The following is a 9030-nucleotide window of genomic DNA, read 5'->3' as shown; positions in this document are numbered from 1 at the left end:
GCCACCCCCCATCCACCTGTCTCTCATTTCATTTTTCAAGTAAAACAGGAAATATGGAGGGATCAAAAGGCACAAATCACATCACTAAGGTTTGCAATCTGAGCCATAGGATTAAACAAGCATTGTCCTCTGAATGCACATCCTAGCAGGCTGACTTCTGGACTCAGGAACACATGTCCCTGAGCTGGGGTGCGCAGGCGATGAGGTCTGGGCCCTGAGGAACACCGTCCCCAAGACAGGTGGGTTTCTGTCTTTTGTGGAGGAAGTTCTTCGCCTCAGGGTACTGAGATGCTGTCTCGGAGCCTTGCAAGACCAGAGAAGAGGTTGAGAAAGGCGAGGTGTGCCCTTAAGGCCCAGGCGCCCAGGGCGGGTAGACCTGCGGGCCCGGAGGTTGGTGGTGCGCGGCGAGCAGGGAATCGAGCGCCGTCAGCGCCCAGTGCAGGGCGGTGCCCGCGTGCGTCAGCTGCCAGGTGAGCCAGGCGCGCTGCGAGGCCGTGGGCTCCGTGCGGTCGGTGGCCACCGGTAGGAAGGCGCCCCCCGGGGCCCGCAACTCATCCAGGACCACTTCGAGGGCTCCCATCTGGTTGGAGAGCTTGGACGTGAGCGCCTCCAGGGGCTCGGCGGCTTCAGGTGACTGGCTTCTGGGAGGGCGCTTGGGCGAGGCGGGCCTGGACTCCGGGTTGTACCGGCAGCATCTGTGGCCCCGGGCCCACATTGGCGATCGGAACCGGCCCCCCCTGTCGTGGAGACGCCCGAAAGTATGGGCAGAACCTAGGAGGGAGACAGAACAGGAGGGGTTCCTGTGATGTGCGCTGCCTCTGAAATTTCTCGTCAAATGCACAACCGCCCCTTGCCTGTCCCAACACCTCCACCCCAGGCCTCACACGGCACCATACCTGACTCTGTTGGCCTCTTCCAACCTCTGCTGGCAACCCGGGTCTAGTCCTGGGCACCTTCCTCTCAGCCTGTTCCCACTTCATGGGCATCTCACCAGGGTTAGAGGCTTTCTCTTCCCATCTGGGGGTTCAGTCTGCCCCTCAGCGCCTTTGCCCACATCCCCACCTCTACCAAGCCCAGCCCAGAACCTACCTCCTCTGTGGTAAAGTCCTGCTCTGCAGGAGTTTGGATGCTCCCTAGTTCTCCACTGGGCTGGGAGTGGTCATCCCCTCCACTTCTCTTCTCTGTGGCTGTTTCTCTTGTGACTCTCAGGGGAGCCATCCCGGCTTCTGCATCGCTTGTGCCTGGTGACCTCTGTGGGTGGAGAGGAGGACAGGAGTGAGTGTTCCCTGACCTACCTCTGGAATCTGGGGAGAGTGGATTAGAGAAGGTTCCAAATCCCACTGCTCCTCCACCTTTGTGGCATCCCCTCCCCCAACTCTGGTTTCCTCCAGTCCCCCTCTTCCTCCATGAGCATCTCACCTGGACAGAGTAGTTTCTGAGCTGCCTGGGAGGCATGCCCAGGAAACCCTCTCTCAAGTTCAGATCTCAAGGATGGCATAGCTGGTAGAGCCCCTGATCACAGGGGATTGGGACTTCACCCTGGGTTTCTCTCCCCACTTTCAAAGGTGTCAAGGTCACATCTGGGACCTGTTCCTCTGTCCCACAGCCCAATCTCTAGTGTTTCGCAAATTCTCTCCAGGATCATTCAAAACAGATGTCTGCAAAAAAGAATCTGGTATCTTACCTGCTTTGCTCTGAGAGCCCTCTTGTGTCTCCATGCTTCGTTTTTCTCTTTGTCTTTCTGAGGGATGTCGATCTCCTCCCTTCTCTTTTACAGACAGGTTTTCTTCCTTGGAGGAAATCCTTCCATTTTCCCTGTGGGAGACACCTTGTTTCCGCTGGTCAGGCCTTCTGCCACTTGCAGCCCCTTTCATTGTGTCCATGTCTCCCATCTGCAGCACACGTCTGGATGCCTCAGAAGTGGACCAGGGAATGACCAGATGAGCAGAGGGTTGGCCTTGTCTAGCTTTTGGACAACTCCCTGGGGGGTCACAGATTGGTCCCCAGGAGGATCACACCCCCGAGGGTATTTGCATGATGAGGTTAGCACCCTTTGCTACATCCCACTGACTTTCTATGTCCTCAGGACATTGTAACTGTTAATTTCAGAGGATTTTGATTCTCTGCTAAATGTTAATATCAGAGGAGGACAATAAAGAAAAATTTTAAGTTTTTTGATGAGGAAAAGTTTTAAAGGCTTTTTGTATTTGTTAAAATATTACACTGGTTTTTTATGATTTGTTTTTTAGCCACAAGTTGGTATGTTAGGTCCCCACTGCCTGCACTGGAAGGAAAAGTCTTAACCTCTGGACTGCCAGGGAGGTCCCATGAAAGGGCAGTTTTTCCCCTTTGTTTGTTTCATGCTGCTTTTTCTCTAGTTGTTTTCATAGTTGTGTGTTTGTACAACTGTCAGCATGGGTCATTCTATGCCAGAGGTCAGCAAGGTGTTGGTGTAAAGGACTAGAAAACCTTTGCACTTTGTTTTTCTTGCTTTTTCTTTGGCTCCTACTCAGGTAAACTGTCCTGACACGATGCCACTAGAGACTATGGCTGAAAGATCATATTTAAGCTCCAAATTACCATTTTTTTTTTTTTTTTAAGGAATGACCTCTGCTCTCCACATCATACTGAATTTATTTAATTTTTCTTCTTTTTCTCACTCTTGTTTCTTCTTTTGTCTGGATATGGACCTGTTTTTCAACTAGGATCAGAAGGTACAAAAAGACGTAATACGTGAGTGACAAAAATAACCTGGGACACAGCTTTGAGAGCACTGCTCCATGAATAATTTGAAGCAAGTGATGGATATATTCATACTGCTCATGGGCTTCTCAAGGCAAGAATACTGAAGTGGTTTGCCACTCCCTTCTGCAGTGGACCACATTCTGTCAGAACTCTCCAGCATTATGCAACCATCTTGGGTGGCCCTACACAACAAACTGTGGGAAATTCTTCAAAAGATGGGAATACCGGACCAGCTTACCTGCCTCCTGAGAAATCTGTATGCAGGTCAAAAAGCAGCAGTTAGAACTGAACATGGATCAACGGACTGGTTCCAAATGGGAAAGAAATACATCAAGGATGTATATTGTCACCCTTCTTATTTAACTTCTATGCAGAGTACATCATGAGAAATTCCAGGCTTGATGAAGCACAAGCTAGAATCTAGATTGCCGGGAGAAATATCAATAACCTCAGATACTCATGTGACACCCCCCTTATGGCAGAAAGTGAAGAGGAACTGAAGAGCCTCTTGATGAATGTGAAAGAGGAGAGTGCAAAAGCTGGCTTAAAACTCAACATTCAAAAAATTAAGATCATGGCATCTGGTCCCATCACTTCATGGCAAATAGATGGGGAAAGAAGGGAAACAGTGACAGATTTTATTTTTTTGGACTCCAAAACCACTGCAGATGATGACTTGCAGCGTTGAAATTAGAAGATACTTGCTCCTTGAAAGAAAAGCAATGACAAACCTAGACAGCATATTAAAAAGCAGAGGCATTACTTTGCTAACAGAGGTCTGTATACTCAAAGCTATGGTTTTGCAGCAGTCATGTATCGATGTGAGAGTTGGACTATAAAGAAAGCTGAATGCCAACGAATCCATGCTTTTGAACTGTGGTGTTGGAGAAGACTGTTGAAAGTCCCTTGGACAGCAAGGAGATCCAACCAGTCTGATCTAAAGGTAATCAGTCCTGAATATTTATTGGAAGGACTGATGCTGAAGCTGAAACTCCAATACTTTGGCCTCCCAGTGGGAAGATCTGACTCATTTGAAAAGATCTTGATGCTGGGAAAGATTGAAGGCAGGAGGAGAAGGGGTCGACAGAGGATGAGATGGCTGGATGGCCTCACCGACTCGATGGACATGAGTCTGAGTAAACTCCAGGATTGCTAATGGACAGGGAGGCCTGGCGTGCTGTAGTCCATGGGGTCGCAAAGAGTCAGACACGACTGAGGGACTGAACTAAACTTATTGAATAAGGCATTTGCTGTTTCCCTCCACTACCTTCTGTCATTTTTCAGGTAACTTCATAATTTCATTTTCCAAAAACCTTTTATCTTTCTGAGCAAAGAACTATTCTAAGCGCTCTTTATAGTATTCCAGGGAATTGAAGTTTTTTCCAATAAGAGAATTTTGTAATGACGGAAATAAATGTAAACCCAAATGTACAATGTCTGATGAATACGGCTGATGAATCAGAACTTCCAAGCCAAGCTGTAACAGTTTTTGCCTAGTCATCAAAAAACATGCAGTCTTGAGTTATCCTGATGGAAGATTATGTGTTTTGTTGACTAATTCTAGTCAATTTTCATTGAGTGATGTTTTCAGTTGGACTAATTGGAACCAGTAGTTGCTGGAATTAATGGTTTGGTTTTCTGAAAGAAACTTATAATAGAGGACGTCCTTTGAATCCCACCATATACCTAACATCTCCTTCTCTGGATGGAGACCGACATTTGGTGTGGTTCGTGGTGTTTTGTTTCACTGGCCCCACAATCTCTTCCGTTCCACATTATTGTACAATATTGACTTTTCTTTGTCCAACACAATTTTATTTAAAATCAGAGCATTTTTTTACATCTCAGTAGAGAATCCCTTTCAGAAACAGTCAAGATTTTATCGAACTTATGTGAAACCCAAACATCAAATTGATTAAAATAACCAAGGTGACAAATTATTTTCAACACTTGATTTGGATATTTTGAGTGTGTCTGCTGTTCCTGAAGGCATAAGTTGATTGTCTTCAATTAATGTCTCCATTTGATTGATTGCTGTCAACTTCAACAGGTCTACCAGACCATGGATCATCGTCAGTGAGAAATCCCAGCACAAAATTTGAAAACTACTTTTGATACATGAGATCAGTCACTGCACCTTCTCCATATACTGCACAAATCTTTTTTTTTTTTTTGCATTTCAGTTGCTTTTTTTACCTTTCTTGAAATAATAAAGCATACTATGCTGAAAAATGCTGTTTTTTCTTGCATCTTCGATACTAAAATGGCTACACAAAAATTCACCAATTTTGATATATAAATATTTTTAATGCATGGTGATATTAGCACTGTCACAATACAATCTAAAAAAATTGTTTTGAATAAAGTTAGAGAACTAGACCCTGCAAGAGCCATCTTACAGAAAAAAAAAAAAAAAGAAGAAGAAGGCTTTTGGCCTACTTAGTAGGTGAGTGGTTCACAAATTGTGGTCCCAGGACAAAGAGCATCACTCATTTCAGAGCTTGTTTAAAATACAAGTATTAGGCTTCCATCCAGGCTTACGGGGTCGGGACACTGGAGGTGAGGCGAGGCAGTGTATTCTGTGTTCCACATGCCCCAACCTCAGCCCACCATGTGATTCTGATGCAGGTTTCCACATGAGAAGCACTGAAAGAGAATATGCAGATAGACGGGCGAGAAAGATGTCATTCATTTAAAACCAGTAATCGCATCACTTTTCTTTGTCGAACACATCCTAAGAGAGTGGTCTGGATCAGGTTCTTTACTGTTTTTCCTTTTAATTTCAACATAAAATAATTTTGTATATTTGTGCCCATAATGGTTTTAGGTGGAAAAAAATATTTTCTTGTCTGTACACATTTTATCATAACTATCGCATTTCAGGTGTGATTTCAGAAATTAAACATAAGAGAGGGAACTGAAGAGCACTTCATCATCAGTGTCACCGAAGTATTATGCCAGTCAATATTTTCTAATCCTTCCAAGTTTTTAAGTAATAGTAATTCGATATTTTTAAAATTAAGACTTTGCTTAGTGCAGTTTAAGGTTCAGAGTTAAAATGAGGAAAAGCACAGAGATTTCCCAGATGCCTCCTCCCCACACGGGCACAGCCTCCCCTGTGTCCCCCCCCAAAGAGGTACTGGTGTTACAAGTGAAGGACCTGCACTCACACATCATGATCGTGAGTTCACACTTGTGCTGTACATCCAGTGTGTTTGGATCTAATTTTTTTTTTAAATAAAGTACTTTTTTCAATTGATTTGAATTGAAGTGTAGTTGATTTACCATGTTGTATTAATTACTGCTGTACAGTAGCTGACCTGGCCTGGACTCAAACCTGACTATGCCACCAGGCCGCAGTGGGCTTAGGCAACTCCCTTCCCTGCTCAGAGCCTCATATCTGACAAGGTTCCAGAGAACCAGAGAAGAGAGAGTTCAAAAGTACGTGTTTCAGGTTATACATACATATACATTCTTTATCATGGTCTCCATTTTGGTTTATCACAGGATGTTAAATATAGTTCCCTGTGCCATACAGCAGGACCTTGTGGTTTATTCATTCTCTGTGAAGTATTTAGCATCTGCTGATCCCAAACTCCCAATCCATCCCTTCCCCACACTCTCTCTTCCTATGCAACTGCTAGCCTTGTCTATGTCCATGATTCTGCTTCTGATTCATATAGAGATTCATGTGTCATATTTTAGATTCCACATATAAGTCATATCGTATGGTATTTGTCTTTCTGACTTACTTCACTTAGTAAAATAGTCTCTACTTGAATACATGTTGCTGCAAATGGCATTATTTTGTTCTTTTTATGCCTGAGTGATATTCCATTGTATATGTGTACCACTTCTTCATCTATTCATCTGTTGATGGGATTTAGATTGTCTTCATGTCTTGGCTGCTGTGAATAGTGTTGCTATGAACATAGAGGTGCATGTATCTTTTTGAATTATAATTTTTTCTAGGCATATACCCAGAAGTGGGAATGCTGGGTCAGATGGTAATTCTATTTTTAGTTTTCTGAGGAAACTCTGCACCATTTTCCACAGTGGCTGTACCAACTTACATTCCCACCAACAGTACAGGAAACTCCTCTTTTCTCCATACCTGCTCCAGCATTTCTTATTTGTAGACTTTTTACTGATGGCCATTCTGAAAACATGAGGTGGTACATCAGTTTACTTTGGATTTGCATTTCTCTAATAATCAGCAATGTTGAGCATCTGTTCATGTGCCTATTGGCCATCCGTATTTCTTCTTTGGAGAAATGCCTCTTTACATCTTTGGCCCGTTTTTCCACTGGGTTATTTATTTTTTGTGGTTGTTGAGTTGTATGTGGACATTAATTTTTAATCAAAATATTTTGAGGGTAAATGACATATGTTTATAAAAATTTAAAGACAAAACAAAATTTTACATGTTTTATTGCAAATCACCTTAACATTCTTATTAGCATATAACTAATATGTATAGTATTTTACAACTGTAGTACATATGTATATAGTAATTTAAATAATAATAAACATATCAGAGGTAACCTTTCCATTTCTTCCAAAAGGGATACACCAAAGGTGAAGGATTACAGGGTTCAGAGAGCATCTAATATGCAGTAAGACACAGCCTCCTCTATGACCTCATTCAAATTCATCCCAACCATGTACAGATGCAAGACTTCCTGAAGGAGATGATGAGACTCATGTAACCCAGCCTGGCCACATTTCCTGCTCTCCTTCATCAAATGGAAAGGAAAACAATGGTCGCTGACTGGCCTGGCCTCAAACCTGACTGTGGCACCTGGCTGCAGTGGGCTTAGGCAACTCCCTTCCCTACTCAGAGCCTCATACCTGACAAGGTTCCAGAGAACCAAAAGTGTGCGTGAACCACCCCCAGTCCTGCACGGGTCACTGCCGGTTTTCAGCACCTCTCCTGCACTCAACAGGCCTGGTGTCCAGGCTGCCAGGCTGTGTCCCCAGCAGAGTCAGTAGGTGAAGAAGGTAACAGTGCTGCGGGGCCCCTATTGGACCCGCCTTGTCCCAAGTCATCGCCCTGTGTTCTCTCCTTTCGTCCTCTGTGGTGCGGGAACCACCATCACGTTAGAGGGTTAGTGTGAGGGGAAAGTGACAACACAAGAAAGGCATCAAACTGTGCCTCTGGGGATAACCAGTGCTCCTAGAGGTCAAGAGAGGTCAGGTGGGGAGGCTCAGAGCGCTGGGCCTAGTGACAAGTGGCTGCAGGGAACACCAAGGAGCCAACCAGGGTTGGGGAAAACCAGTTTGGGACACGGCTGGTAGCTTCCAAGCGTGTTCAGCGTGTGAACATCTGTCGCCCTGTGCTCTGAAGATAGTGGCTCTGGGTCCCTGGATTGCATTTGCAAAGGTGCTTTTTGTTTCTATTGTCATGGGAATAGGAAAAATTCTGAAAGTTATTCAACCTCCACAGGAAAGGGGAACCACCTAATTTTGGACTTCTAGTGGCTCAGGAGAAGCTGCACGAGGTGTGTGTGTGGGGTGCACATGCTTACACTGAAAGACGGCGGGTAGGAACGAGGGAACCACAGAGAAGGTAGACGAGCCAAGGGGCCAGGAGGGGTGGGGGCTGGCAGGCGAGATGGCGGCAGAGTGGCCTTCCCATCAGGGTGCCCTCTGCCCCCTCCGCTCAGTCAGTAACTGCCTGTGCCCGTCCCACAGCTCTGTGAGGAGGTCCTGGAACCCGCACAGGGACACACATTCTCTAAGCTCCACGCCTGAGCAGAAGCGAGCATCAGACAAGGGGGACTACGTGCAGTCCTCTGCCTTCAACCACACTGGGGCACACGCTTCTTCATTTTTCTGTGGGGTGGGGATCTTCTTCCTGTCTCATTACTCAATTCAACAACTGCTACATATTCCGACACATGGGAAATAACCACAGCATGAGTGAGTGATGGGATCCTGGGCAGGACCCCAAATTCAGTGGCCCTTGTTTTCCTTCTCCTGTTGCCTCTATTTCAAACCAACACTAGAGCAAGTGGGAATTCTCAGGAAGCATTAGATCCTGACTCCAGGGGAACAGGTTGGGTCCCTGGGCACAACAGTGGGGATGAGGGCTACCTTTCAAATGCCCCGGGTCCCGAAGCCTCCTGACAGAGCCCCTGCTCCTGTCTTCAGCACTGGACCTAGGCCAGAGCTTCCCTACCTGGAGAGACCGCAAGAGACCCTAGGGCAGCACAGGATCCACCTTCTCCGAGCAAAGCTGATCCTTCTCTGTGACTCAAGTGCCCCCCGTCCCATCTAGACCAT

Source organism: Bubalus kerabau, chromosome 4 (genome assembly GCF_029407905.1).
Source record: "Bubalus kerabau isolate K-KA32 ecotype Philippines breed swamp buffalo chromosome 4, PCC_UOA_SB_1v2, whole genome shotgun sequence".
In the NCBI taxonomy this organism is placed as follows: domain Eukaryota; kingdom Metazoa; phylum Chordata; class Mammalia; order Artiodactyla; family Bovidae; genus Bubalus; species Bubalus kerabau.
This window is presented reverse-complemented; position numbering follows the sequence as displayed.